An 18,573-nucleotide genomic window follows, 5' to 3' on the forward strand; every position below is an offset into this window, starting at 1 on the left:
GAATGAAAGCTCTCACATGGAGAACATGTTTTCAGCCTTCCCCAGCAGATTTTTATGTTGGATAATGGCATGATTAGAGCAGCAGTCTCTCAGAAAATAAATCTTGTGAGTAAGGATGAAATAAACGGCACACTGAGGTCAGAAATGCTTCAATTCTGCCTGCACTGTGTTTTTGATTGTCCATAGAAATAAATCCAGAAGGGAATTGACATCTGTACTATAAACCTTCACTGCTGTGGTCAAGACTTGTTTGGTTTATTGAGCTCTTTGGGGAATCTAGATCGCAGTACTCTTGCTATTATATGTAATGATTTCTTCCAGAGAAACCTAATGAAGGTGTTTATGTTCCTGAGGATTGTGAAAGGAGCCTTCAAGATCTGATCTAACCCTCTTTTTAACATTTTTCATGAGAGCAATATTGCAATATACATCTTGGTTTAACAGTTCCCAATGGCCGAAATACAGAACATGTGAAAATTACTCAGAGACGTTGATTTCAGAAAATTGTTTATTGTGATTGTGTTTTTTTGAACCGTCGGTTGACAACTATTAAAATAATGAATAATTTTTCCTTTGATGCCTCTTCAGTTGTGATTAATGTCATACACATTAAACTAAAGGTTTTCTTCTCTCCCTTGGCCCCATGTAATGCTACATAATTCAAACATATAGAATGTAATATCTGCAAGATATAAACAATGTTTATAACCTCAAATAAAGAATTCATACAATAAGCAGCTTTAGGTTGTGGACTAACAACGCCACCCAAGATGAGTTGTGTCGCAAAGCACAGGTTGCTTTGCAGCATTCATAATTCATATGTCATTTGGATGTAAGGTTTATTTAAACAAGTAGAAAAAGCTTAATCAAGCCATGTATCTGCTGCTAAAAGATTTTTTTATGCACTTTGTATTTGGGGCTAGTTCAATATACAACGTGAAAACTATTGATACATTTAAAAAAAAATTACACAAAAAAAAAAAGAATAGAAAAAGTACAAGAATTTAAACTACAGTATAACGGTAGTCAAAATATTGAAGAACAATCCACAAATTACAGTTTATTTCATGACAGTATATTTTCTATTATTTATAAAGACTTCCCATAACTGCCACTAAATTGTTTAGCATCTTAAAACTACATAAATTTTATACACAATAATCTTTACCAAACAATAGAAAAAGAAAACATGAAAAATACTATAAAATATAAGTGAAGTGCTCAGATATAAACACTAATTGTAAAATTACAGTCTGTATGTCCTAAAAGAGTGAATGTAGGCAAACCAAATCTGATCACTACTCAAAATCACCCGAATTCAACAAAAAAAGGTAAAAGTTCATGAAGGGTTAACACCCCGTATAGTGCAATACACACAAATCAACTATATGGTGTTTGCAAAAGTAAAGTACGCATATTGAAAAGTAAAGGTAGATTCAAGTCCTTCCAAGTAAGGCATACACAGAGTCCTCAGGTGTAAAAAATTACTTCTCCACTTAGTCACCAATATGTGCACAGACCTCCACCTTTATGCACTCACCAGAGTGCTAGAATACATAGGCATGTATTATAGCTAGTGTTGTGTATCCCAACCCATCTCCTCAGCATTACGGTCTCCGGCCACAAGTCAGTTTCCCTAAATCAAGAGGAAGCTCACACACTGGAGCCCAGATAGAGGTATACAGTGCAGTCTTTTTATTTTTTAAATTAGCAGTAAGAACATTAAAATCAATCCACATGGAAAACAAGCAAAACTGGACTTATAGAGATGACCACCAATCTGAGTTCCGGAACCAGCGGCATGATATCAGCACATAAGGTATCTCCCAACGCATTTTGTGCGCATGCATGTCTTCAGGGGATATGTCTGCTGCTGATGTAAAAAAAGAATAAAGCAACCAAATGCATGTACTCCTGCTCTGGACAGTGGACTCCACAATGTCAAAATCCCCACATGAGTATGAAAGGAATGCAAGCCTTGCAGCCCTCAACGGACCAGGGAAATCCAAAGAGAACTGTATATAAAAAAACTAAAAGAGGGCGCACGAGCCTAGTGCATTACCTTTAAAAATTAGATTTATTATAAATGGTAAAATACTCACAAGAGAAATAAAATCAAATGGAAAGCATGTCACAAAGGATGCAATGTGGTCCAAAACCCCTGGAAGTGGTCTGGTGGGGGACTGCAGACCTCTAGATAGCTGGTGGCTGAAGCGTTTCAAGGTTGTACCTCTTCCTCAGAGCAAGTGTGTGTGCAGCCTGTGTCCTCTCTTAAATGGGCTGGGAACCATGTGATAAATGGTGGAGGGGTCCACCCATAAGGCGGAGACATTAGGAGTGGAGGGGGAGAAAGTGAACGAGGGGGAAGGGAATAAGGAGGAGGGTGGGTCCATACATCAAGTAAATATGAAGGCGACCCTCCATATCACAGATGCAGGAGTGGAAACATACTGAGTGTGGGTGATGTAAAAAGTAATAAATCAGCTAGATGCAAAGGGGCTGATAATAACAATAATATACGTCTGATGTCAGTACCAATCCCCATTAAACAGCCTCCTGACATGCGAAGGAGCGGAAATCATCAGCCCCATTTTTCTGTAGCTGCCAATACCATACATTGGGACTCCAATAACCAATAACAGATATAAAGCTAATCAAAACACATACATAAGGACTCCTAAAACAAAAGAAAAAAAGACAAGTGCCGCTATTCTAAAAACCAAATCTGATCTACATTGTAAAAAAATTAAATAATATAAAGAAACCACTGAGTTATATGAATCCCCAATGGAAAAACTATATAATACAGGCCATATACACAGCCATGGGCGCCATTTTACTGTGGACCAAAAAATTCTAAATAAAAAAAATTAAAAAAGAACTCATAAAGGTAATATAAAAAATAGAATGTATTAAAGAAAAGTAGAAATAAAATAATCTATAAAAAAATTAATACCAAATATACGATCCCTCAAGATCCTGCAGGCTATTTAGTTCAAATAAAAATATCCAATACAAATACATTTACATTAAGGTAAGGCAAGAATAAAATATTAAATAACAACTCTCAGCTATTATCAATGAAGCAGTTAATATCTATGTCGATGTTGAGACCTGGAGCCAAAGAACCCATCTCAAAAATCCCCTTGGTCTCCAACCTCAACACCTCCCTTCTTTTATTATATCCCCTCCAATGGGGGCGTATCCTATCAATCCCCACAAATCTAATACCTTTTGGATTTCTACAGTGACAATCCCCAAAAATGTGCAGAAAGGGAATGTTCTTTAAACCCTTTCTTGATATTATAGAGAAGCTCTCTTAGATGATCCCTTAACCTTCTAGTTGTTCTTCCAATATATTTCTTCTTGCAAGGGCATTCCAGGAGATAAATTACATGTTTAGTATAGCAGGTAATAAGAGAATTTATCTGATAGATCCCCACAGGAGTTCCCCCCACTAGGGGCTGTAAGAAAAAATCTATATATTCCCCTGCTCTCGAAGCGTTAGATCCAATGCCAGTAGTAATGGGCCTACCAGGTGGATGAGATTGATTTTAATGGACTTTTGGTAGGCAATGAATGATAGGTTTGCGGGGAGCTGAAGGACACAAGAATTCTTTGTCTTTATTAGAAATAATCTCTTTCTTGTAACCTTTTTGATACTCCTCTTAAGTTCATTTTGAAATTAAAGCATAGGATCCTGAGAAAGGGTTCTATAAGTCACACTATCTTCAAGGATATTGTAAACCTCCCTGATATAATCAGGGTTATCCCAGATTACCACTCCTCCCCCCTTATCCGCTGGTCTGATGACCAGGCTCTTCCTTTCAAGCAGTCTTCTAATACTGTATTTTATTGAAAGGTTAGTGTGTCACCTTTTTTAGTGCTAGCTGCTATTTCTCACTTTTTTGCCCTTAGCATAAAACATTAAAAATGGCAATCAGCCCAAAGTTCTCATTTAAGGGCCACATTGGTAAGGGAAAATGTATTACCTTCTGTGTGAGTGAAGACCTGGCACTATAGCAATCCATGATATAAAAATGTCCAAACAACCCTCAACACACTTATAAAGTATATATACAAGACAAATGATGCAGAAAATGTCTCTAATACAGTATCATCGCACAGGAGGAGCAAATAAAGAACATAAATACTCCCCAACAGCTGGCAACACTATGCCCCCCTGGGCAGACTAAAACATACAAACTCAAAACCAGCGCTATTAAGACTGTTGTAATGCCCATTCAAAGTCTCTATCAAAGGGAAATATTCCCAGTATACAAATAGAAGATAATGCTTTTTCCTAGGATTTTCACCAGATGCAAGGACTCTTGTTGTATTTGGGTCTAATACTTGTGGTATCAGACTTAATAATACCTGGATCTAATAAAGTTTGTGGAAACCGACTTGATAATGCATCTTGTCTTTGTTTTTTTTGTTTTCTCTGTTTCCTGTATACCTTATGTTCTGCCCTCATCCACGTGACATAAGTAACAAAATAAATACATATAAATATATACACGCTGTATATAGTGTAGTATACTCAAAATAACAATATCCCTACTTCAATTAAAATTGTTCTCATATTAACCACTTGCCGTCCAGCCGCTGTATATAAACGGCCGGATGGTGGCAGTCCAGGGGCGGGTAGCCATTCATAAACGGCCCCGCCATTATGGACTGTGCGCATTTCCTGGGAGCGTGCAGCACCGCGATCCGGTGCCCGCTGTGCCCTCCGGACACAGTGGAACACCGATCGTCGTACGGGACCTCTGTGCGAGGTCCCGATCATGTGATCACTGATTGGCCAATCAGTGATCACATGCAGAGTAGTACAGAAGATGTCACTTCTGACATCATTGCTTACTACGTGGGAAATCTGTGAATGATCACAGAGGTCACATGGTACAAGGCTATTAACAACAGCCTTGTACCATGTGATAAGCTGTGACCAATCACAGCTCACACAGTAGTTCTCAATAGCTGCAAGAATGCAGCCAGAGAGAAGGAGAAATGATTGCTTTTACAGCCTTTATGGATGTAAAAGCAATCAGTGTAAAAAAAAAAAAAAATCTTCATCACCACCCACAAGTAGTACAGTGCCCCCATGGTGACACTGTACTGCTAGGGAGACAGTATGTAGAAAAAACCCCCATAAATAAAAATATAAATAAATCAAATAAAAATGTAAACTTTTTTTTGTTATAAGCTAATTTGGGTTTTTTTTTTTTTTTTTACTAAAAAGATAACTGAATACATTTTGGCCAAGATTTATGATGAAATATTATTTATTTGCAAAATTTTATAAGAAAAACACTTTTTTTCAAAATTTTTGGACTTTTTCATTTATATAGCAAAAAAAAAAATCCCAATGGTGAATAAATACCACCAAAATAAAGCTGTATCTGTCTCAAACAAAAACAAAAAAATTCATATGGATACAGTGTTGCATGACCGCGCAATTGTCATTCAAAGTGTGATAGAGCTAAAAGCTGAAAATTGCCCTGGACAGGAAGGGGGTAAAAGTGTCCGGACTGGAAGTGGTTAATATAAATAAAATGCGCCACCAACTCAGTGCTCTTCCATGCACACTGCCATCCCCATTGTCTATCTACTCTTACCCAAGTAAGTAAATAAAACATTTTTTGTATGTTTTCGTGCAGAATATGTGATTAAGACTATAAAAAGAACAACTTCAATAGACACTGAATGTGTTTCATGTGGACTAGTGGTGAGAAGAACAAAGCCAAACCAAGAAAAAAAGCTCAATAACTAGGGTGAGCAGATTCCACTGAACCCCGAAATGAGCCCGCAAGATCACACTACCTCTATAGCTGACCTTTAATCACTTGCCGACCAGCCACTGTAGAAATACGGTGGCAGGTCGGCACGGCTGGGTAAAAGCACGTTTTAAAACGTGCGTTTGCAAAACAGGTAGAGGGCGCGCACGAGGTGCGCCGCCGCCCTACCTGCACCGCCGTTTCCGGCCGCGGGTGTCAGTCGCCGGGTCATGGCCGGTCATTACCGGCCATGTCCCACCGATTAGCGGCAATCACTGACAGAGAGCAGGGCTGCAGTAGCTCTGCTTTCTGTCAGTCCCCTGTCAGCTCCTGACATGCTGATCCGGAGAGAAGAGTTTATCTCTCCCGATCAGCATGTCCCCGTGCAGTACACACCCCAGCCCCCTAGTAAAACACTCCCCTCACACAGTTAACCCTTTCAGTGAATAAAATATGTAACCCCTTCCTCCCCAGTGCCATTAGTACAGTGTCAGTGGTTTTTTTTGCACTGATCACTGTATTGGTGTCACTAGGGATGTCAGTGACCCCAAGTCAGTTCCCCCCCAGTGTCAGAATGTCTGCTGCTGTCCCACAGTCCTGCCATAAGCCGCTGATCGCTGCCATAAGTCACTGATTGCCACCATAAGTCGCTGATCGCCACCATTATTAGTATAAAAAAAATTACAAATCCGAGTATCTTTCCCGCCATTTGTAAACGCTATAACTTTCACGTAAACAAATTAATTTACACGTATTGGGTTTTTGGTTTAGCAAAGACATGTCGCAGAATGCATTTTGGCTGAAATTTATGACGAAATTAGATTTTTACATTTTTTTACTGGACATGTTTTATAGCAAAAAGCCCAAAATATTGTTTTTTTTTTCTCAAAATTGTCAGCCTTTTTTTTTATAGCGCAAAAAATAAAAAATGCTCAGGCGATCAAATACCACCAAAAGAAAGCTCAATTTGTGGGGAAAAAAGGACATAAATTTCATTTATGTACCGTATTGCATGACTGCGCAATTGTCCTAGCGCAGCACTGTATGGCAATAAAATGGCGTAAATTGCAGTATCTATACCATAGTTTGTAGACGCTATAACTTTCACACAAAGCAATCAATATACACTTATTGGGATTTTTTTTACCAAAAACATGTAGCAGAATACATTTTGGCCTAAATCATAACTAACTTTGAGTTTACTATATATTTTTTATAGCTGAAAGTAAAAAATATAGTTTTTCTTCAAAATTTTTGGTCTTTTTTTGTTTATAGCGTGAAAAATAAAAATACTACCAAAAGAAAGCTCTATTTGTGTGAAAAAAAGGACGTAAATTTTGTTTGGGTGCAGCATTGCATGACCACACAATTATCAGTTGAATTAGTGCAGCGCCGAGTAGCAAAAAGAGGCCTGGTCATTAAGGGGGGTAAATCCTCAGGAGGACAAGTGGTTAACCTAAATAAACCTGATAGAATACTCTAACCCTTAAACCCAAGCATTCACCCTAACATATATCTAAACCTAACCTAACCATGTCTAAAACTATTAAAGGAAAACTCCATGCAAAAAACAATATTTAGTCATAAATGCAAAAAGTAAATAGCTGTTTACATACCTGTGTCTCTTTTTTTGGATGTCCCAATCTGCTAGAAGAAAAGTTCTATACATGTAGAACCCTGTTGCTGGAATTGAAGTCTGTCTCAGACAAAATGCATCAGGACAAACTACTATCAACAAATTATACATTTTTATAGCAGTGATGTTTGCAAGTTGCTTTGTTAATTTGATGTTTGCCCATAGGCATTATTGGCCAAACTGGAGTTCTTCTGTGACCTAACGATACCTCCAAGCCTAACTTTCATGCTAGCCATATATAGGGCAATTTTCTAGCAAGATGAATGAAATTTTAATCAAATGCATCAGGACAAACTACTATCAACAGGTTATAAATTTTTATAACAGGGATGTTTGCAAGTTGCTTTGTTAATGTGATCATGTCTACATCAAAAGTGAATAGAAATAGAACATGGCCCATGTGTATTACCAGCTTTAAAGTTATTTAATTCCCAAAGCTCATATTAAACAAACTGTAATGTTTGGGATCACAAGACACAGGCTTCTTAAAACAACTTAGGTTGTTATTAAACAAAAAAGGCTTCTGTTCAGGGAGACAAAAGTCCATATCAATGAAAGAAAATTCAAAATGCTTCTTGTCAAGCCTACATAGTCCCATAAGATAAAATAAATATGCTTATTTCAGTCACGAAGATTTCAAAGTAACATAACCCAAATGTCAGAGGCACTACAGGGCCCAAGCAGCAGTGGATCTTCCTGACAGGTTTTTAAAATTCAAACATGTGCAGTACACAGCCACACTACTGTAATTCTCATTGTCTTCCTGCTTCCTTCTGACTTAGCCGTTTCCTACATTAGCAAGTGCTGAATCTCCAAAGAGCCAACCACTTACTGCACAAAGAACCTACCATCCAGGACACATTCTTTTTCACCAGTACACATTCCCCCACCTTAGTCTTACCCCAGAGGAAGTAGAGGCACCATTGGAACTGAAACAATGGACCCTTGGGAAGAGCATTAGCATTTTGATGATGTTTACCAGGTCTATGCTCCATCACAAACCTGAAATCTTGGAGCACCAGGAATCAATATCAAAGGAGCACAGTTGGAGACAAATTGGATTGTCCTTCCTAAGAGGTAATATCAGAGGGATGCCAAGGCCCATTTACCTATCAAACAGTCACATTCAACTATAGAGTAGTTTTTCCCAGCCATGGTTAATTTTGGCGGAAAAAAACACAGGATGCTCCTTTCCATGGATAATCTGTGAAAGGACAGGTTCCAAGTGGGATGTGTCTATCTGAAGGACAATTCTTTTGAGAAATCTAGAGCTACCAGGACAGAGTGTGGGCATAGTGCCGACCTGAGTTCCATAAAGGCCTTTTCAGCAATCACATCCCACTTGACTTAGGCTTACCTCTGGCTCTTAGTCATATTGGTCAATTTAGCCACCAAAGCAGATGAATTGGGTATAAACAGTCTATAGAAGCCCACTATGCCTAGAATGCATACAGCTGCTTTTTAGTGAGATGGGGACCAGCACTGTGTAGTCTCCACCATGTTAACTGGGGTCTTCACTATCCCTCTTCCCACAACATACCAAAGGTAATTCACTTCCTCCATGCCTACATGGAGTCTAATACTGTTTTAACGTTGGGCAAATGGGATTCTCAGCCCCTACTGAAAATTACAATGTCACCCAGATACACCAAGGTTTATACTTAACATAAACCTTGACACCGGGCTCAGTAATCACGCTCAATATTGTCAATAAGTCCTGGTAAATAGGAGAAACTTTAATTGTTTGTTTGCCTCCTTTGGTTTGGGTGTTTGAGTAATGGCTACCTTGTCCATAGGAAACAGATGCTTAAGTCTTGCATTTGCCAGGGCAGTTACCAGTTCACTCTCTTTCCAGAGCTTAAAAAAATGTGGTATGTGGTAGATCTGAAAAGGCTTCCTCTTGCCTGGCTGGTAAACCCTGTAATTTACCTTTCCCATTTCAGCAACAATATCAAATGGACCTTGCCACCTGGCCAGAAGTTCTTTCCTTAGTAGCAATCAGTATTGTCACTTCACCCCCACCTGGAAGAGCCATATATTAACTTATAGACCTGACATTGTGCCTGCTGGACAGTTTGCATATATTCCATGACCAGTTGTATCACAGTGGCGATCCTCTTTTGCATCTGGGAGACATATTCTGAAACACTCTTGTGTGGAGGTGGACCCCCATTCCCATTCTTCCTTCACCAGACCAAGCAACCCACAAAAGTTCATATACCAATGAAAAAAGTTTAAAGCCTTGGGGAGGCCTGAGGCATCTCATGCATGGCAAACAGGAGTGCTGGCAAAAGATGGTCCTTGTCTTTCCCATCTGTTCACACCACCTGCATGGTTTTTAGGGTCATGGTGAAAAATTTGGCCAGGCCATTCATCTGCAGAATGTAGACATGTACAGCTGCTTGATCTAAGGACCACCAATATGTACTGGTAAGTTTGGGCAGATTTCACCAAAAGGCCTACCAAATCCATTGCTATCTGGTCCTATGGAACCAAAGTTATAGGCAGGTTTACCAAGGGGCTGCAAAAATGCAAAGAGGCATTACAGGGTCCCAGATAGCAGTGAACATTCCTGACCATCTCTAAAAGAGCTCACCGCTTGCTGCACAAAGAGAGGGTATATATAAGGTATAATTTTAACCAGTACAAGCAAAAGAATGTTAAGACGATAAATAGTATCATGATGCTAATGCCATTTAAATTATACTGAAACACAACACTGAAAAATTTCATGAAAGTTGATCCTGAGCCATATTAGAATTTCAGTGTTATTTTTTTTTTTTACTGTTTGGGCTGAATCTGCCCCATGTCTACTTCTGGTGTTTCCTGAGCATTCTTAGTTTGACTGCTGGTGCTACCAGGTCCCACTAAGTCCCCCATGGTACAATTTTGTAGGTATTTTGGTAGTTTTTCTGATTTTCCTAGACTTTAACTCACTGATTCTATTCTTGTCCCAATATCTTGTCAGCTAGGACTGACAGAAACCATTCTGTACAATTTTTTGCACAATTTTCCAATTGTACATCATTTGTTGCTCTGTAATACATTCTATTTAGGGCCTGGTTCTAATTACCATTGATTTTATTGATCACAAAAGTTTCACAAACTCCAGCAGAACCACACATTATTGAACTTTTTAGAAATTCATCTTTCTTTAGTAAGGATAGACTATATTTTTGGGCTGTCTTATCTATTCTGGTTAGTAGACTTGTTGAACTATGCAGCAGTATCTGGGCCTACAAGGTTGGCCAGCTGCATGTCTGCGTTATGTCATGCCACTGTTATCCACTGATGACCAAACTTTTGTGTTTCTGATGGCAAAATGTGAATAGAATGAGAATTCCTCCAGCTCACATGAAACGACCCCTCAGTGGATGCATTGGGGTTGATTTACTAAAGGCAAATAGGCTGTTAATTTGCAAGGGAAATTTCACTTTTCAAGGGAATTTGTCCCAGAACTTAGTGAATGGGGTGAAGCTATGCTAATTTCCTCCATCTAATCATGTACAAGCATAATGTTTTTTTTTAATTTTTATTGCTTATTATTGGGTATTCTTTGCATAGTAAAACTTCACCACATTTAAGGACAAATTCTCTTGCACAGTACAACTTCCCTAGCAAAGTAAAAAGCCTATTTGCCTTTAGTAAATTACCCTATTATCTAATGCAAATGTTTGGAACCCACAATGCTAATAGATTTTTGTGACACATGCAATGGCTTTTACTTTTTTGCCTTAGTTTAGCTTTGTCCTTGGTTGTAGATTAGGTGAACACAACCAGAGAGGTTTTGCAACTTCTACCTTTATTGCTGAAAGGGAATCTTTGACTGAACAAAATTCATGTATAATTAAGACCTGACAGATGCAGTCATTTCAGTGTTTAAGCAAACCTTGCAATAAAATAGAGCTAGTTTGTCATGATCTGGGATCAGATTCAGAGCCCAAATACTAAAATAACAGACAAGTATGAGGTCAAGAGTATCCTGAGTCAGCGCACTGATGGGATAAGGCAAATGCATGGACACCACTATTTATTACCTCCCAAAAGCCACCTCTCGGTAAATTGATAAGTCTAACAAAAACCCCCCAGAACATATATATATATATATATATATATATATATATGTATATATATATATATATATATATATATATATATATATATATATAATATTGCATGCCACAGATGCTGGCTTATTTTCTTTACTCCACTTTTCATTCATTAGCTTCATCTACATTTACTCTGTTTCTGTAGAATAGCTTGATGAATCTTTTTTTTAAGAACTTAAACATAGTGCTCGGAATATACATTGATATTTACCCTTGTCTTTATTATATTCTAAATTACTTTTTATCTGTTTAATTTCTTTTGTTAGGAAAAGTGTGGTGGGCAAACTATCTAAGTATGATCCCCTTCTACCTGTTTCTGTGAGATGATGCCATAGTATTACCCTGAAGAATGCCATGTCTTTAAAGCAACTCGTTAAACAAAAGTAAAACCTTTATATGTTGACTAATTTGAACTTACCACATAAAGGCTGCTTGCCAATTTTTATATTTCATCTATTTCAAAATAATTGCCAGATTTACAAACTGTGCTCTAACCTCAATTTAATGTGATATATTTCTAAAGCAATAATCACGTTATTCATGCAGAAAGACATTTGTCCTCAGCTATCCACGATTACAGATTAAAAGTATAAAATGCGCTGGACATTTCAGAAAGGGGGCACACAATCATACCAATCTTGCAACTCAATATTAAAACATTACATTAAATAAATCCTAGGCTAAGGATGTCATATATGTGGTGCATTCTTTGGAATAAATCAAATTGCCCTAAGTCTGCTAAAATGCACTGATATGTGAAACTGCTAGATTTGATTTCAGTTGTAAGTAATCACATACTTATTCCTGTAAATAGTAATACTGCAAATAATGTAGAGATCCAGTTAAGCCAAATGTCATTTTATTCAAATAAGCACTATTCAAAGAGAAAAACACAGAAGTAAGAATGTTCTTGGATGTAACGTTTTGATTTGAAATGCAGGCTCATCTTATTTGTGTAAAATGGGTATCTTTACAGAAAATAAGTAGAAATCATTACTTTAATTTATCTATCTATCTATCTATCTATCTATCTATCTATCTATCTATCTATCTCTTGGTTTTATAGTAGGGCTGCGTCAGAACTCTGGACTGAAAGGTATAAGCACAGGGTGTAAGCAAGTTGACCCAGGTTCAATATCTAGATTTGCTAACTATCTTGCTGATTTGTACATTTACTTTAGCAATTGTTATTTGTAGCTGTCTTTTAAATACTATAATGTAGCTGTTGATCATGCCAATACCTCCCTCTTTCTGCACACAGGTGACAACACTAACCACAGGTACATATTGCTGTTGTCAGCCCAGCTTCTGTAAAGGAGTACATAAATAGGTCCCTCCAACACCATATCAGTGATGATTCACACTAAGATGCACAGTTTGTCTCATTGGTTTAGATGTAGGTAAATTAACTACAATGAAGGGTCTAACCCTGAAAAATAAAATGATGAACAGTCACTATAATCACACAATTAACTCCTTCCTGCCCATGATCTGTATATTAATGTTCTGCAGCAGGATGCCTTCTGCTTGAGATGACATTATTAATAAATGTCATACCTCTGAAGAGTAACGGTTTACATGACTGGTGGCTCTCAATTGCAGCTGGTAATTACCATCAGAGTGGTTATAGATCATGTGCTCATTATGTCAGCTGTATGTCATGGTGGTGACATACAGGCTGGAGACTTCAGTGTCAATGTCATCCTTCAAGGTTTCAAATGGCACCATAGATGCCACTGCAGTCTAGAAGTGGCAGTGTTCATATGTATAATACTTATAATACAGTGTTAAAAAATCATAAATTAATGCAAAAAATAGACAAGAATATAAAGCAATAGGGGTTATTTACTAAAACTGAAGAGTGTAAAATCTGGTGCAACTCTGCAGAGAAACCAGTCAGCTTCCAGAGTTTAACTGGGTCTTAATACCTTGAGGCAGGGAAACTTCAAGTGATCACTGTGATTAGCTGCCACGTGATCAAGAGACTGTCCCTCCAGCTATCGATCACAAACAGAGGCTGGGTGCTGTATGTAATAGCTTGGTCACTGTGCTGGGAGCATTCAGTGAGTGTGCTCTCAGCCCTGAAACCTCGGCCATCATGGTTGCATATGGCGCATTAAGGCCCTGCCACTGCACATATACATTACCTGGTCAGCAAAAGGTTCAAGTATATTTAAGCCCTCAGCTCAAAAATAACTCAGGTGCAGAGCATAATGTCACAAAAAAACCCTTTCTTTCCTTCTTTTTTCCTGCAAAAAAAGTTAGTATTTTTATAGGATTAAAAATAACAGTACTGTTCATAAGTACAGAAGTAGATCTTGTTCCTTCTTACTCTGATACAGGAAGTGAAAAGTCAAGCTATACCTGGCAGACTCAACAGGTTTAAATCTCAACCTTGGGCATTTAAAAAGAATTAAAATCTCCCCAAGCTAATATAGGATCTGATGTTTGTTTTTCCAGAGGATGGGATAAAACAGAATACTACATATCCTAAACCACCCTCCTAACACAGCCAGGGGTTTTGGCTCCTTCTTTCATGCACTGGAATGTTGAGGGACACTCCTAACCTCATCAGCAAAGGTGATGATGTTGGCAAGAGGGGTGTTGACAAAAACAGCGGGAGACCAGCATGATAATCATTTGTTAAGCATTACTTATGTCCTGCCATTTTAAAGAAAAATAAGACACACTAGATACTTCATTTGCTGAAAAAGTTGTTTCGGGTTGGTAGGGAGCGCTATACGTCTTGTATACCTGGAGTTAGGCTTTAAAGTAGAAAAGAAAAGAATTTTAAATAAGTAGATGACATTGAACAAGTGCAAGGTAAAGAAGCATTTAAACGGTGTATTAAGCCAAAACTTTTGGATAGAGTGAAGAATTAAAAATCTGGTTGGGTTTTTACTGTTATTTTGGGTTAAAGGACATCTAAATGCATTTTGTAAACTGTTGGTGCACAGCATGCACCCAGAAATGGTATGTCCCAGGTGAAGAATTTGCTCACTGGATTTTATTTTTAATTGCTTTGGAAATGTCCCATCTTTTAAGCCAAAGTTGCAAATAATACCTGCAATGTTCACAATAAGTGTGTCTAATGTCAGTTTTCATTTGTTGCCATTCATTGAGCAGATGTAACATTCCCTTACAAACATATTAGAAACTTTAAAGGTATTATTGGTTGTGTTTGAGAGAATTCACAAAGCAAATTATTTTTATACATAGACCCCAATGTAAAATAAATACATTTACATTCAAATGCAAATTTTCCAAACATTCACAGGTGATTAACCATTCCTTGTAATTTAAAACAAGTACCAGGAAGATTTACCTGCAGTGAATTTGTAGTGAATGTCATATTTACTGCTTTATAAAAAGGCCCAAGTATTACTAAACATACAAGAGGTTAATTTTATTATTATGTATTTGTCTTTTTCTGGAACAAAGCTTTTTTTTTACCAAATTCTTAAGTTTTGTGCATACTTTTGTTTTACAATTGAGCTAAAAAACTAACAAATAAATGAATGAAGAAGCAAAAAAATGTTGTATGAATGGTATAAAATAAAAAAAATAATACAAAAATATACAGCTATGTAGCTATAGGTTCATTTACAAAAAAAAAAATCATATTTCTACTTAAAGAGTTTCTTCAAGAACATCCACGAACAAAAAAAACAACTAGCTGCAATCTATTAATATTTGGCTACATTTTAGCAGGGGCTGATGAGATGCACGTGTTAGTGCTGATCAGCACTGAAACAGCTTTTACACTAGAAGAATTAAAAATATGATTGGGATTTTACTGTTATTTTGCGTTAAAGGACATCTAAAAGCATTTTGTTCACTGTTGGTGCACAGCATGCACCCAGAAATGCTATGTCCCAGGTGAAGAATTTGCTCACTGGATTTTTTTCAGCTGTCAAAAGGACAGCAGAGCATGAAAGCTGCATGCATGTGCGTAGGCTAAATAGGAAAGGACTCATAATAAGTACATTCTAGGTCCTTAAAGTTATTCTAATGGCATAATAAAACATAAAACATAACAAACATGTATATACATACCTGCTGTGTGCTGGGGAATGCGCATGCTAGGGTGCCCCCATAGCAAACTGCTTGCTGTGGGGGCACCCGATCATGCGCACTCCCCAGCTACTGCTCCATATGTCCATTTACACATGGAGGCACTACTCAGCTCTGCCCCCTCTCTCTTCTCATTAGCTCACTGGCTCCCACTGCTGTCTCAACCAATGAGGAGAGGGAGTCCCAGGATAGCCAACACTCCAGTGCACATCGCTGGACTGAGAGGGGGGCTTAAGTGAGTATTAGGGGGGTGGAGGGGATGCTGCACAGAGAAGTTTTTTTACCTGCATGTATAGAATGCATGAAGGCAAAAGCCTTAAGCCTTTACAACCACTTTAAATTGGTTGTAAACCCTTACATATACCCAGCGCAGTGACTGGCTTTAGGAAATGTGATTAAACAAATCCTCCTATGTAAGTTGCACCTGCCTATCTGCAGTCTTTTTTCCTCTATAGAACTCTGCAGTGCTGAATTTTAAAGCTTTCCTGAGCTACCAGAAAAAGGGAGTGTATAACTGAAATTACACTCTGCAGAGCCCAGTGAGGAGAGCTCTGAAAGATGATTGGAGGGAAGAGACACACCCTCCTTCACACAGCACACAGGAACAAAGCTGGGGCTGTCAATCTGCCAGAGCTCCCTCCCCTGTCACCTTTTTTTCTTTTGGTGTCAGGAAAACTTGTCAAAAGTAACTCATGCTGCCATGCCATGAGTCAAAGGAATTATTATTATTATACAGGATTTACATAACGCCAACAGTTTGCTCAGCGCTTTACAATATAACGGGAGACGATACAGCAACAATACAGTTCAATACAAGAGGGATAGGAGGGCCCTGCTCCTCAGAGCTTACAATCTAGGAGGGAGGGGCTAGTGGTACAAAAGGTAGTTACTGTGGGGAAAGGACTGGTTGGAAGAGTAGAAGATTCCATTATTAGCTGAGGGCAGGATAAGGCTCCCTGAAGAGATAGGTTTTCAGATATCGCCTAAAAGTGAGCAGAGTAGGCGATAGTCTGATAAATTGGGGTCGAGAGTTCCAGAGGATGGGGGAAGCTATGGAGATGTCCTGGAGGCGAGCATGGGAGTAGGAGACAAGGGAGCTAGAGAGTAGGAGGTCTTGCAGGGAGCGGAGATTACAGTTTGGGTGATATTTGGAGACAAGATCATTGATGTAATTTGGAGCAGAGTTATAAATGGCTTTATATGTTATTGTTAATGTTTTGAACTTTATCCGTTGGGCAATGGGAAGCCAGTGGAGGGATTGGCAGAGAGGGATGGCAGATATGGAACGGTTAGTAAGGTGGATGAGTCTGGCAGCAGCATTCATGATAGGCTGAAGAGGGGATAGCCTGCGATGAGGTAGGCCAATGAGGAGGGAGTTACAATAGTCAAGGCGAGATATAACAATGGAGTGAATGAGTTGCTTAGTGGTTTCCGAGGTTAGGAACGGGCGTATCTTAGAGAAAGGAATGAAGCAGCCTGCTCCTAACTGAGACAAGTGCACAATATAGAGGGATTTGTTTTGTTCATATTTCATGTCTACAACCGCTTTAACTTATTAAAAGCCTCAAAGCACTTGTTCACGCTAGATATTTTTTCTCTATCGCCTAAAAATTGTATACAAAATACATGGCTTTCAACTACAAAAATAATATGTTTTCCACAAAAGATTTTTTATGCACTGAAAAGCGAAGGTCTTTTTTTACCCAGTAAGAATCCAGGCAACAATATAGTATATATAATTTTTTTTCAGTACAATTTTGCTTTCTTTCTCAGGCTATTAGATGGAAACAAGGTGCAACATAGTTAATGTTTTCCAGTCAACAGCATCATTTAAAGAATTTTTGTTATGGATTTGATCACTGTACAAGAAGAAGAAAAACATTTTCTTTTGAAGGTTTTCAGAATTTATTTATTTAGAACAGAAGACTCGTTGGTTCCATATTACAGGAAAGTTATATGAGTGTAAATAAAAGGTTCAAACAGACCTATACTTTCCACACAACTTTATTTAAAAATTGTGTTCATCTTCAACAATACTGACAGGAATTAGAGATACATATCAAAAACCTTTGTCCTGTAATTTTTGCAAATCCAGACCAATCCTGTAACAGCCATGGGACCGAATGTTGATCATCATCAGAAAAGTACATGGCTTCTTTTCTACGAGAAAAGTAAGAAACTGATATCTGTTCTTTGCATTTTTTCTTGCTACTGCTGAAAGTGATAGATGCTATAAAGGAAAGTTGTTCTTGAAAATAAATTATCTTCATCTGTATTCACCTTTAATATACTATTTGTAGAGATTAACTTGGAGAAGCGCACTTAGCTCACAAAGCATAGAAAATTTCAAACATTTCAATAAATGCATTTTCAGAAAATGTCAAATGCAAGTTTAGGATACATTTAAATGTATATATCATCATTCTATTACATCTTTTAGAAGTGTTTTATTTCTAGATTACAAATGTTCTATTACTGTTAAGCTTCAGCAATCGCACGTCATGAAACAAATTTAAATAAAAGTAAAACTTCAAAAATATTTTCCTCCAAGTGATTTAAACAGACTCCTAATGTACTTGCACATCCTCTTGTTTCTTGAAATCACCAAGCTATAACAAGTTGAGCTTTTATTCAGCTAATAAACCAGAGAAGCTCTTTCCAAGATTGGTTCAATTGGCAATGAACTAAAGGCTAAGTTAGACAATAATGCAGAAAAGTTACACTTGAGTTAACCTGGTTCTCTCTTTGCACATAATGTATGTATCAATTACTTAGTGATGCATTATATACTGTAATCTAATTCAGCATGTCAAACTTTTCAACCCAATTTATAAATTTAGCTGCATCAGCATCTGCATCATTTGCAGAAGTAATTCTTAGCATCCCTAGAAGTCAGTTCCTCTGGACGACTGGATATATGTATTATATCTGCGACACTTAGGGATCTAGTTTGCTCACTGAGCAAAATAAATGC

This window comes from Staurois parvus, unplaced genomic scaffold (assembly GCF_062004578.1).
Source record: "Staurois parvus isolate SC_StPar_1 unplaced genomic scaffold, SC_StPar_1.0 ptg000287l, whole genome shotgun sequence".
Classification (NCBI taxonomy): domain Eukaryota; kingdom Metazoa; phylum Chordata; class Amphibia; order Anura; family Ranidae; genus Staurois; species Staurois parvus.